At 35.4% G+C, this 13,600-nt stretch overlaps 1 long non-coding RNA gene across 1 annotated transcript; it reads left to right on the top strand.

Annotated features, from left to right (window-relative positions):
* Positions 1–2,645: 2,645 nt before the first annotated feature.
* LOC122015897 lies at positions 2,646–13,355 on the top strand. The gene is made up of 2 exons (XR_006120995.1): positions 2,646–2,830; positions 13,124–13,355. It is a non-coding gene; the product is annotated as an uncharacterized LOC122015897 (long non-coding RNA).
* Positions 13,356–13,600: the final 245 nt, after the last annotated feature.

Genomic DNA, 13,600 nt, shown 5'->3' with positions numbered 1-13,600 from the left:
TCAAGTCCAAAAGTGAAGTCCGAAGTAACCTGCTATGGCTACAACAAGAAGGGACACATCAAAGCCAACTGTCCGAACCAAAAGGAAACAAAAAAGTAAAGGAAGAATAAAGCACTGCAGGCGACATGAGATGAGTCTTCTTCAGAAGACTCTGACGAAGAGCTCGAACAGACGAGCTTCCTCGTGCTTACGGCTCGAGAATAAGTCAACGAATCAGAAACTGAGAGCGAGTCAGAAACAAAATTCGAGAGAAGCCACGGATCCGTATCCGTTTCTGAAGGGTCTAATCCTACTGTAAGAACTTCTCAATTAAATAAATTGCATAATTTAGTTAATTATCTCATGCGTAAGTTAGCCAAATCCAACCTCCGAGTCAAGGTACTCCAAAAGGAGGTAACAATCTTTAAGGAGGAGACTAAACTAAGTCCTTTGACTGAGCCAGTTCAAAATGAAAGTTCAACTCAAGTCTAACAACTTGAGGAAGAAAATTTCAATTTGAAAACTCAAGTTAAAGAACTTAAGGACACGTTGGAAAGGTTCACCTTGGGTTCCAAGAATCTTGATCTGATTCTTGGAAAATAAAGAGCCGTCTACAACCGATCCGGACTTCGATTTAAGGCTAAACAAAAATACAAATCTTACTTATTGCTTGTAAATAGAACTAATAGTAAAATAGTTCAGGGTCCCTAAGTCAAACTTGGTTAATCAAGTTGGACTTGGTCAATATTAAATTCCTAAAGATCAAATTCACTACCTTGATAGACTCTATCAAGGCTATAATCCAAGGGGAGCCAATAGAAAGACCATCTTTATCAATAAATATATTTGTTTGATGCTTGCTTTACTGCTTTTATTATACATGTTTAGACTAGGATAGATAAGGACCTAAGCGTGATTCACACTTAACTAGTTAGACATAGTGGTTTTAGAAAGAAAATTAAATATCCAATTTTTTTGAAAGACTTTGTCTAGAAGTGGTGGACGATCTCATATCTAAGAAGGCCTAGTGCCTCGCCACAGCCTGGAAGCTAATATTTGAAATGAATATTTAATTGACTGATTGTAAAATCTAAGTCTAACTCAGATGTAAATAAATCCTTAGATGATAATATAAACTAAAGATAAAATTAACCATCTCACAAAAACCTATAATGTTCCCTGATTGATAATTTAGAAAAGGTGAAATGGACTTAGGTAAAATTTAGAATAAATCTTAATTAATCAAAGAATAAATCTTAATTACTAAATAAATTAATAAATCTTAATTACCTAATAGATTAATTAATAAATCTTAATTATCATCTTAATTACTAAATCTTAGGTATCATCTTAATTACTAAATAAATTAATAAATCTTAATTACTTAATAGATCAATTAATGAATTATATCAAAAATCTGGATGCTTGAGTGATCGGATGCTTGAGGGAAAGTCTGGACTATGAGAGTAATGGTGGTTATTCGTTTGAGGGAAGTATTATTGGGAATACAATCAAAGTTCTATATTGAAAATACATTGAAAAGATCATGAGTTTAAAAGGATGAAAATATCTCTATTGATATGAGGTCTTTTGGATAGAGCCTAAAAATAAATTCATGAGAATTTAAGTCCAAAGTGGATAATATCATACTATTATAGAGATATACAAATTCTTTTGGTCCTAACAAAAACATCACTACTTATATCAGAAGTCTAGCAGAGAAATATTATTAATCTCCATCATTTTCTGGATTGTGAAGTCCTGTAATGAATTCAGGACAATCCTATTACAGACATCTTTGTCAGCTATAAAGCATAGTATAATTACAAACTAAAATATCAAAATACATTTCCCCAATGTGTTATTCCTTAAGCAAGGTGCAAATGCAAACAAATCTATTTTTTTCGAAAAGCGGATATTCATTTCGAAAAGTTTGAACACCATAAATCTAAAGGAAGAATAATTACTCCTTTCACTTTTATGAATTATGGACTTCTGAATCAGTTATGGGTAACATAATCATCTCAAGAACCTATAAATTGGGTATGATAATCAAACATGCCTTAGAAATGGAGACTTTTATAATATGACATTTTGAAAGATCACCTCAATTTAAAAATTGAACCAACAAGGTACCTAATCAAGATTGATATCCATGGTGTCAATACACAACATTAAACTTTCAAACAATATACCTCTGATCCAGAACATGACTATCTTCTAAGAGTCTTAATATAGAGCAACTAAAATACTGATGAGCTTCAATTCAAAGAAGCTCTTGGTTATAGGATCAATATCTTGATCCTTCTGAATTTCTCCTTGAGAAACTTACACTGAAAAAAATTATTGGCCAAAAGCAATGGGACGGTATTTCTCCCATTCACTTTTTCAACTCAGCATGTTACACTCGGCCAATTCTACTTTTAAAAAATAAAATGAGTGGATCCACAAAAAGATAACTAACTTATCCTCCCAGTCAGCATCACTCCCTTTAATGGACTCCACCGAAGATACTAATCTCAATAATATGATGGAAATATAAGGCATGATGTCAGAAGCACAATAATATATCTACAAACAAAAATAATGTATTATGAAAATAACTGAGAGCACTAACTCTCACCTCTAAAGATTACTTCATCCTTATTTTTTGACACCCACTTAAAAGCTACTCTACTCACCACTTTGCTGAAAATATTCCTTCTTATCTGATGACTCAGCTTAGTTGGATTTCTTTTCTTTTCTGAAGCTTGTGTGCTTCCCTTCTATGAAAACTACCTGAAGCCTACGTGCTTTAGCATTCCCTTAGAAACCCCAAGTAGCAACACCTCTGCCTGTAATTTCAAGCTTTGTAAGTATTTTCTAGTTTGCATTTTCCTAGTTTTTGCATTTTGCAATTTCTTAAATCCGTTGAATGTTGGAAGGAACCCTTCCTGTTCTTGATTGCTAGGTTTAGGTGCAATCACAGGAGGCTCTGTAGGTTGATACTCTATGAATATTGAAGGGATCCTTCTTATTCCTAATTGATAGGTTCAAGTGCAATCACTAGAGGCTCTACGAGTTGATGCATGTGGATGTTCTTTGTGGCTCCCATGGCTTCGTTTGATCATGTAGTAGTCTTATAAGATGAATCTTGTCTTTTTTTGAAATTGACACTTTTAGGTTTCTTGCCTCATTCGTATCAACAACGACAACAGTACACTCCAGTTTCTATTCCATAGAGGGAGTTTCCTACTTTGTAAGTTTTTTGCAAGAATGAAGCTTAATCTACTTTCTAGGCCTAAGGAAAGGCTCAGCCTTTTGTTTAATTTGTCTTCAAGAATCTTTGTCTTAGTATACACTCTATAGAGAACAGTAACCATCTAAGGGAGAGGATGGAGCCATCTAGTTATTACAAACTCATAAAACATGTGCTAGCTAAGTAAGAAATCAAGAGCTATTGGAGCTTATAGTAAACCAGAAGAAGTCGGGGTAGAGTATGAAAAATTGGACATATAGTTCTTGTTACTCCCTAATAGGTGAAGCTCACTGGTAAGAAGCAAATCTAACAAGGATATCCTTCCTAAATGCCTAAACTTATTCATATCCTTAAAATCATCAAAAATAGAGATTGATTTTGAACAATAGTACCCTTAACAAAAAATAGAGACTTGTTTTGAACAATAGTACCCTTAACAAAAGATAGAGACTGGTTTTGAACAATAGTACCCTAACAACTCCATTGGAACCCCTTTGAATCCTCCCCCCCCCCCCCCCCCCCCCCCCACGTCAGTTGGATCATGGCAGGCCTACAACGACATTGAGGATATTCTCACACGTGTAGTCAACGACGGGCCTTGTGTCCCCTTCGCTGATTATTCCAGCTTCTAAGATCTATAGCTATGTTGCATGTCTCCATAGGGATGTAAATAAGTCAAGCGAGGCAAGTTTATGATGTTTAAGTTTGTTTGATTAGGTAACTAAATCAAGCCGAGCCACAAATGAACCAAGTTGTTGAAATAATTACTTAAGTTTGGCTTCTTTTTTTTTATGAACTTGAGCTTGGCTCAAACTTAACTTGAGCTTGGTTCATTTAGATATTATTGAGCTATCAATTCAATCTTGTTTGATTGTTTGAAACTTTTACATTTTAAGTTTGTTTGGTTGGTTGTTGAACTTGATAATACAAACTTATTTATTCATTTTGAAACTTTTTTTATTTATTTAGCATGTTGATAAAAATGTTATTGATGAACATGGTTCATAAATATTGTTTATAAATATTATTCATGAACGTTGTTCACGAATATTATTCATGAACATTAATGAGATGAACGCATATATGTTCAAACTTGTTTATTTAGTTTAACAAGTTGTTAAGTTTGTTCATTTAATTGATCTTATGTGTATTAAATGAACATAAATAAACTCTTACCAAGTCAAACACTAAATTTGTTCATGAACATTCAGCTCACTTGCAACCCTATGTCTCCATGCTTCTAAGACAAGCTGCCCTCTATGCTTTTAAGATTTGTAGCTATATACGTCCAAGGCAAGACTGGACCTTCTATGAGGCCAAGTAGGAAGCCACCTCAGGGCCCGGTGTAGAAAGGGGCCCAATTTTTTTTAATTATACTTGCATTGTTGATGACCCAAAAGTGATGACCCAAAACTCACATGGGCTTAAACATTATTATTATTATTTTAGAATAGGTTATTACAATAATTCAGAGAAGTTAGTTAAATTTTATATGGTTAAATAAAGAGATATGTAGCCTTAATTATTTCTTCTTTGCCTTCCTCACACCTCCACTATTCATCGTCATTGGTTGTCGAAGATTGTATGTGTTTTAGGGTTTGAGGATCCTGCGAAAGCATTTGATTTCTCCCGACAAGTAGGTTCTCGAACCACTGATCGAAATCTCCTCTTTTGTTCTCTTGTGTCCATTCTTTCGGTCGTAACTTTGTGTTTTCGTCATCCGGGTGCTCTCATAATTTTTTTCATATTCAAGATTTTGAGTTGTTCACAATGTCAATGTGGTCGATTTCATGTTTATAGTGGTTCGGCTAATATTTTGGTGTTTGCATTCTACTAGTGCAGATCCTTTTTGCCCTTCTTTTGCAGTTTGAAAATTTTGATTTAATTTTTGAATTAGATGCTAATAAATTTTGTAAATTTTGTGTAGAAGCTAAAATTTTGAGAATTTGAGGTATAAATTCAAATAAAAACCCTAAATTTGGATACAAGCCCTAATTTTCAAAAATTAGGATTGAAGATGGAAATTAGGATTTGAATTATATGAATTACTGAGGTATATATTCACTTTTAATAACTTGTAGGTATAATAAAAGTATATTTAAAATGCCTACTAAATATCTGCCTAAAGCTTAAACGAGAAAAATAAAACAAAGGAGAAGATATTAACTTAAAATCAAGTCGGTAATATAAACAAATATTTTCTTAGAAGTAGCATAATGGAAAGAGAGAAATTAAGGGACAATTTGGTGATTGAAGAACAAAGTCACAATGAAAATGAAGAATTGACTGAGGTTGTCAATTTGGTTGAGTCGAATGAGAACTTAGAAGAAGACTTTTAACATGAAAAATTAAATTTGACTATGAATTTGGAAGATTTTAGAAATTGGAATAACATCTGTAAAAAAACTGAGAGATTACTTATAGAAACAAGTCCAAAAAGAGTGGATGGTTTTTGCTTCCTAAGGATAGTAACAATAGACATTTTGATTCATTGCATTATACATGAGTGTAATAGCAAATGGACAAATATTAGATAGAAGATGGTTTGTATATTCTATTTCATTGGATAGAATATTTATCTTCTGTTGCAAGTTGTTCAAGATTGAACAAATGATGAGTAAAATGGGGAATTTGGGTAATGATGGACACAAAGATTGGCGTACTATGCATAGAAGTCTTGAATATCATGAAGCTAGTAGAGATTGTTAGAGTATATACTAAAAACCTAGTTTTTGTATAAACATTTATTTAGAAATAAGAATCACATTGGTCAAGTATCTACATTTATATATACTGAGTGTAGTCGTTCAATTAATTTATATTATAGATAACACGGTGTGTGGTATCACACATAGAAGATCATGTTATCGGTTCTTTATAAATTATAAATAGTAGCTCGCGACTAAGATGGAAAGGAACAAACCATTGGAATAGTCGTAGTGTAATTAGGTGTTAGTTTATCTTAACTGATAAATTACACTAGTACACTTTGAGTGTACTGAGCAGGACCATTTAAAGTAAGTTCTTTTTATACTGACTTGATAAAAGAACAATACCTTAGTTATTATGGAAGTATGTGCTCTTAATCCTAATATAATAACAAGCACATATATTTAGTATTCATTTCTTTGACTTATCAAAGGGTGAGATTTAGCTCGATAAATCAATAGGCCCGATAAGTTGGGAAATGATATTACTTATAGTGTGTGTTGTTGATTATAGGAGGAAACTGTGTCCTAGTAATCTAGGTTGATAATGTCCCCAAGAGGAGCTCATAAAGATTGTCATGTTAAACCCTGCAGGTGGACTTAGTCCGACATGATGATAAGGTTGAGTGGTACTACTCTTGGACTAAGATATTAATTAAAATGAGTTGTCAGTAACTCAATTAATTAGTGGACATCCGACATCTTAAACACATGGAGACTAACACACTCATAATAAGAATGAGCCCAAAATATAATTTGGGATTGGTGCGGTAGTTCAATAATAATTCTTTAATGGTATGAATTATTATTGATGAAGTTAAGTTGTGTGTTCGAGGTGAACACGGGAAGCTTAATTTCATCGGGAGACCAAAACCAATTCCTCCTCTCGGCCCCTATCGTAGCCTCTTGTATATAGAGATTTATACCCACCACATACCCACTTTTTACCCAACCAAAGGGGGTCGGCCAAGCTAGCTTGGAACCCAAGCTAGGGCCGGCCAAGACCAAGTGGTTGAGCCAAGTTGGCGGCCGACCAATGCTTGGAATCCAAGCATGATGTCGGCCACATCACATTAAAAGAGATTTTATTTATAAAATTTTCTTATGTGGATTCCATGTTTTTTAAAAGAGAGTTTAAAATTTAAATCTTTCCTTTTATAGCTTTCTACAAAAGATTAAGAAAAGATTTGAAATATTTCCTTATTTGTAGATTGAAAGGTAGATTTTAATTTTGAGAAAACTTTCCTTTTTAACCATGTTCACGATTTAAAAGAGAGTTTAAAAATTAAATATTTCCTTTTATAAGTTTCTACAAAAGATTAAGAAAAGATTTGATATCTTTCCTTATTTGTAGATTGAAAGGAGATTTTAATTTTTTAGAGATAACTTTCTTTTTTGGAAATCATCCACATGTTTAAAAGAAAGATTTTAATTTATAAAATTTCCTTTTACAACCCACCTTGAAGTGAAAAATTATTAGAGAAATTTTTATTAAAAATTTCTGGAAACAAATTAGGAAGTTTTAATTCTTGTGAATAAAAACTTTCCTTGATGAAAAATTAGAGGTGGCCGGCCATTACAATTGAGAAGAGGAAATTATTTTTAATTAAATAAATTTTCCTTTTCATGGCAAAAGAATTAAGGAAGTTTTTATTTAAATTTCCTTATTTGCAAAGACCAAAGATTATAAAAGAGGGGGTAGAGGTGCCTTCATGAGAAAAACTCTATTCTATTTTTCCTCCCTAGCTCTCTTCCTTGGTGGTGGTCGGCCCTAGAGCCTCTTCTCCTTCTCTTCTCTTCCTCCTTTGTGGCCGGCGGCATCAACACAAGATGAGTCCATGGTGGCCGGTTCTAGCTAGGAGAAGAAGGAGAGAAAGGAGACTTTGTTTCTAGCATCCCTTGGAGCTTGGTGGTGGTGGCCGAACCTCACATCTCTTGGAGTTTTTTGTGGTGGCCGAAACTTGCTTGGAGAAGAAGGGCTTGGGTGGTTCTCATCTCGGAAGATCGTTGCCCACACAACGTCCAAGATTAGAAGAGGAATACGGTAGAAGATCAAGAGGTTATTTGCTTACAAAGAAAGGTATAACTAGTAATTATTTTTCGCATCATACTAGTTTTCTTTGTATAGTTATTTTTGGAAATACCAAACACAAGAGGCATATGATTCTAGAGTTTTTGGATTTGTTTCGAATTTGTGTTTCTTTTGTTTTATTTTTCAAATTTGTGATTCGATTGTTCTTTTTGGTTAAACCTAGAGTTATATAAGGAAATTAAATATTAGCTTTCCTTAAAAGGCTTTGTCTAGGCGGTGGTGGATGCTCTCATACCCAAGAAGGCCATGTGCCTTGCCATGCAATCTTGGAAGCCAATTTTAGAAATTAATATTTAATTGAATTTATAACATAGGTTGATTTGGATCAATAGTGTTAAGTTTCGCGTGCAATCCAAGTCTAAACCATTAAGAACAAATAAGTTAAATTTGGAATCAATAATGTTAAGTTCCATTTGAGATTCCTAATTTAACTTCTAAAGAACACAATAGGTTGTTTAGGAAAAGGTTCAACACTTGTACAAAATTTTTGTACAGTAGAACCGGTACGATCCTTCTAGGACCAACCAACAGAGATCATATGGATTGCACGATTACTTGGGTTGAATTAAAAAAGTGGTTGAAAAAAAAATTCAAACAATTGATTACAATACGCAACTTCAAATCAACAAAGGAATGTATCATTGGAAGCAAATGTTAACAAAAATAATCTCCATTATGAAAACACTTACCAAAAATACTTTGGCCTTTCGAGGAGATGATGAGAAACTTTATGTTTAGAATAATAGCTATATTTGCAAATGATAGAAATGGTTGCTGAGTTTGATCTAGTGATGGAGGACCATGTTCAAAGTTGTGAAGCAAGGGAATCTCAGTATACATATTTTGGTCCTAAAATTCAGAATGAATTGATAGAGACTTGGGCAGATGAAGTGAAAAGGACAATCATTGCAAGAGTTAAACATGCAAAAATATTTTTCAATAACACTTGATTGTACTCAGGATGCGAGTCATCAAAAACAAATGTCTCTAGTGCTATGATATTTGGATGATTCGACAGACACACCAAAAGTAGAAGAATATTGGGTTGAGTTTTTGAAGGTGGATGACACATTAGGTCTTGGGTTATCAAGTGAACTTCTGAATGCGTTAACTAGAGTTGGACTTGACATTAATGACATAAGAGTACAAAGGTACGACAACAAGTCTAATATGAGTGAAAGGCACAAAGGTGAAACAAAAGATTGCCTGAAATAAAATTTAGAGTTTTACACACCTTATGGTTGTCATAGTCTTAATTTGGCCTTTATTGATATGGTGGAGTGTGATCCTAAAGCCAAGTTCTTCTTTGGAGTGGTGTAATGCATCTACACATTGTTTTCTTCCTCTACAAAAAGATGTAAATTAAAATTTTAAAGATAATTAAGGTGTCTGGTTTGACCATTAAATCATTGTTACATACTTGTTGGGAAAGTCATGTTGAAATGTAAGTCATAAAAGAGCAAATTGTACTTATAAGAGATATTTTATTTGACTTGACAAAAGTTACTGAAGATTCTAAAACAAAGAATGATGTTGAGACCGTAGCATTATATGATCTTGAGAGTTTTGAGTTTCTTGCTTGGAATGGTAATATGGTATAACCTGTTATGAGCAATCAATATAGTAAGTAAGTTTATTCAATCTGAAGATATATTAATATTGCGATCAACCTCTTACAAAAACTTGATCAATTTCTTGATGAGTTTAGAGAAGAGGGGTTTGCTAGTGCCATGAATGGAGCTATACAAATAGCAAGTAAAATGGGGATTGAACCTAAATTTCAAGAAAAATGCATCATTCGAAGAATTTTTTTTTTGATAAAAGTAGCAATGATGATGTGACACAATCAGGTGAAGAATCTTTTAGAGTTGAATACTTATTATTTATAATTGATTAAACTCAATCTTCTTTTCAAGTTTAGTTTGAATAATTTAAACAATATTAACAAATTTATGGGCTTGTATTGAACTTAGAGAAGTTAAAGAGCGAGCCTTTAACTAGCTTGATTAAGTCTTGTATGAAGTTTCAATAATTTTTAAGCCACGAAGGACGTTCAGAAATTAATGATGATAAGTTGTTTTTAGTTGATGGTCATGAAAGACTATTTAACAAATGAAAAAAAACAATTGATACTTTATAATGTCTGGCAAAAGTGCCAAACTGAATGGTTTATTATTAAATATATACTTACATTGTCTACAAGATTTTGTTAACCATATCAGTAACAATTGCATCGAGAGAAAGAAGCTTCTTGAAATTAAAGTTAATCAAGAATTATCTTTGATCAATAATGTTATAAGATAGACTAAATGGACTAATAATGTTGTCTATTGAAAAAGAAATATTCTGACAATTGAATTATATAGATTTGATAAATATTTTTACCTCTAAAATATCTAGACTAGTAGTGTTTATGTAATTATTTCAAATATAAATTAATTTTTTATTAATATAATATATTGTTTCTGATTTATTTATGTATTTAGTATATTTGTTATTTGCAAATTAAATTTTATAGCTATTTATCGTAACAAAAGAACCCACTTTTTATTATTCATTTTAGGCCCCATCGAATATAGGTATGGCACTGAAAACCTTAATTTTGAGGAACATGCTAGGATTTGTAAGGAAGGATGCATCCAAAGAACTAGATTTTTCTAGGATTAACAAGGTTTATGGTCAAGTCTGATTGTTGATCCAGAGTTTGCAACTTGCAAGGGTGGTAGAATGACAGGAAGCAGGGGCGTTAAACTTGCGATAGAGGCTGGAATGACTCCAAGTATGTGTGCTTATAGGCTTGTTTATTTTGACACACATGAATGAATCGATCACCGAGGATCTCTCCGCATGGAGTGGTACAAGATCTCAAGGCAAAGCCGGATAGAGACTGCTGATACGGTGCATAAATAGGAGACCCGATAATGCCAAAAAGTCAATAGTCAAGAGGATGTAACAGTCAACAGTCAAGGGGAGGTGGCGGTTCAGCTTCCCCGCTTCACCCTCCGTAATTCCTAGTCAGTCATAGACAGGTCGGGTCCTCAGGGTTGAGTCCTAGGCCAGGGTTTTAACTAGTTCCCGGCCGATTACCTACTGCTCCGGTTATCCAAGCTCAGTCTCTACATATGACCCTGCCACCTATATCAGACAATCTCCAACTAGCTCTACCCTGGTCAAGTCATGCATGTTTAGTCCTCGATCACAGTCTCAGATGATTCCCGATCGATTCTACATAGCTCATTCTCTTCATCTCGATCAATGCCCGGTCCTTGCACCACATTTGAGCAATCATCTCAAACTGCCTACAGTTGAACCTAGGCAAGACCAATGACACTAATCAACAACAGTGTCAAAGAATCGTAGCCTCCTGTCAGAGAATAACTACCGTGAGTCAGGGAATATTCCAGTGTTCTGCCACACACTAAGAGTGGAACCTTCCTCCTACCAATGGGAAGCTGTGGGGCATCCTTCCTCATTCGACACACCCTGACACCCAACATTCTTTGGCAGCATGCAGGCTCAATAGGTAGGTAGAGTCGTATAAAAAGGAGGGTCTTGTATCCAAATAATAATTAAATAATAAAATTATTTGAGAAATAATCTTATTGGATTTTTCAGAAATTTTTAGAAATTTTCTAATATTTAATCTGAGTTCGTATGATATGTTTCAATGGGATTGGTTATCGGACTTAGAGAAAGCCTGTTTGGAATATCCCTTAAGTGGGAGTCGATTAATCTTATTAAGCCCAATTAATCTAAGTATAAAAACTAAACCTAGGTTTCCTTAGATGATGCATTCCCTTCTCCCAATTCCCCTTCTCCCACCTCTACCGCTACCCACCTCGCAAGCGTCTTCCCCTTCCTCTACTCATCGCCGACGCCGATCGTCAGCTGGTAATGTGCCCTAGCATCCCACAGTTCCATCATCTTCTCCCTCAAGTTATGGCCCTCTCCTGACCCTTATTGGAGCCGCCACCCCCTTCCTCGGCCAATGGTGTCGATCACCCTACAGTTATCCTCGTCGGGTCGCACCGCTCCGATTACCTGACACAGGCGCCCCTTCGCGTGAGGCCAAATCGGCGATGCCGTAGCCACCGCTGTTATGAGAGTCAAGCCGCTGGTCTTCCTTGGGTTTAATCCACCACCGCCTCCTTCTTTCGTGCCCTAGCATCGCCACCTCCATGCCATCGCCGACCATGGTGTGAGCCACCACATCTTAGTCTTCTCCGGTCTTCACCGCCGACCTACCTTCCTCCTAGAGCCGATGATGTACTTACCACAGACCATTGTCGGTCGAGAAGGGGGGTGCCACTGCTCTACCTTTAACTGTTGCCGAGGAACCATCGTTGGTGTTGAATGGAGGAGTAGGACAATCATCAAGAGGAGATCTCTATCCCCTCACAGTTGAGTCTGAGATCATCATCGAGTTGCTACAGATCTGAGTGGAGAGCTCCTTGTTCATCATAGCTACACTTGAGTGAAGATCTCAAGTGTAGTGGTAGCTGAAATAGATGTTGCTTGTCCTGTCGTGCTCCCACTCGGTCACTCATGGATAGTGACGATTGGAGATGCGAGCAGCAGGGACCCCGTGCTACGTAGCTATTTAGCTACTACGTAAACTGTCCACTCGGTCACTCGAGAGTAGTGGCGGTTGGAGTGTCGTACAGTTGTCATCGATCCGACCTCTCGACCATACAGGGGGTCGTGGTGCATAGGGGTGGGCGGGGTGACCATCCGTGCATACGCTGTTGTTGTTCTTATGCTGCTGTTGCTTACTTATGCTGATATGTTTACATATGTTGAGATATATATCTGTTGTATGTGTTTAGACACTGACTTACTTATTGGTAATATGTATATACCTCACATGTTACCCTTGTAGTTATGAGCAGTACTGTAGCAGATCTTTGCTACTTCTGACCTTCTATTACTAGCCTAACATATGGTTTCAGGTATGGACATTTATTATGATAACATGGTAGTATCTGCTAATTTTCCTATGAGACTGTATACCTTCGTATCTCTAATTCTTATTATGTTCATGCACTATCTGTCTATTACCCGCTGAGTCTTAGTACTCACCACCTCGTAAACTGGTTTATTTCGCAGGTAGCAGGGGATTTATGGAGTCATCTGAAGATCCTGTCCACCAGTCTCATGTCACATTGAGCGACCTCTATCGTTATTGCTTCCACTCGCATTATTGGTTTTGTACTTGTATTTGTATTATGTACCTTCTGTATGGTTTCCCGAACTTGTGGTGATCTTTATTTCGGTTATGAACTTGTTGTATCAAGTCGGGTTGACTCACGTTAGTTGTATTGTTTTTATGTTTTGCTTATGTCTCCCGCTGTCTTTTTGTTCCAGCCATGTGGGTTGCTTACTATACAACTGCATGGTTATGTTATTTTAGTTCCAGCCATGTGGGCTATGTATATAACTGCATGGTTATGTTTTATATGCAGCCGTGTGGGATGTTGTTGGCTTGTGAGTAGCCTTAGGCAATGTATACTGGTTTCATTTGTCACTATTACAGGGGAGGTTGTAACGTCCGAAAATTCTCAAAATTATTTTAGAAATATTCTA

This window comes from Zingiber officinale, chromosome 8B, assembly GCF_018446385.1.
Source record: "Zingiber officinale cultivar Zhangliang chromosome 8B, Zo_v1.1, whole genome shotgun sequence".
Classification (NCBI taxonomy): Eukaryota; Viridiplantae; Streptophyta; class Magnoliopsida; order Zingiberales; family Zingiberaceae; genus Zingiber; species Zingiber officinale.
The sequence above is the reverse complement of the archived record's forward strand: the minus strand, read 5'-3'. Positions and strand labels throughout refer to the sequence as shown.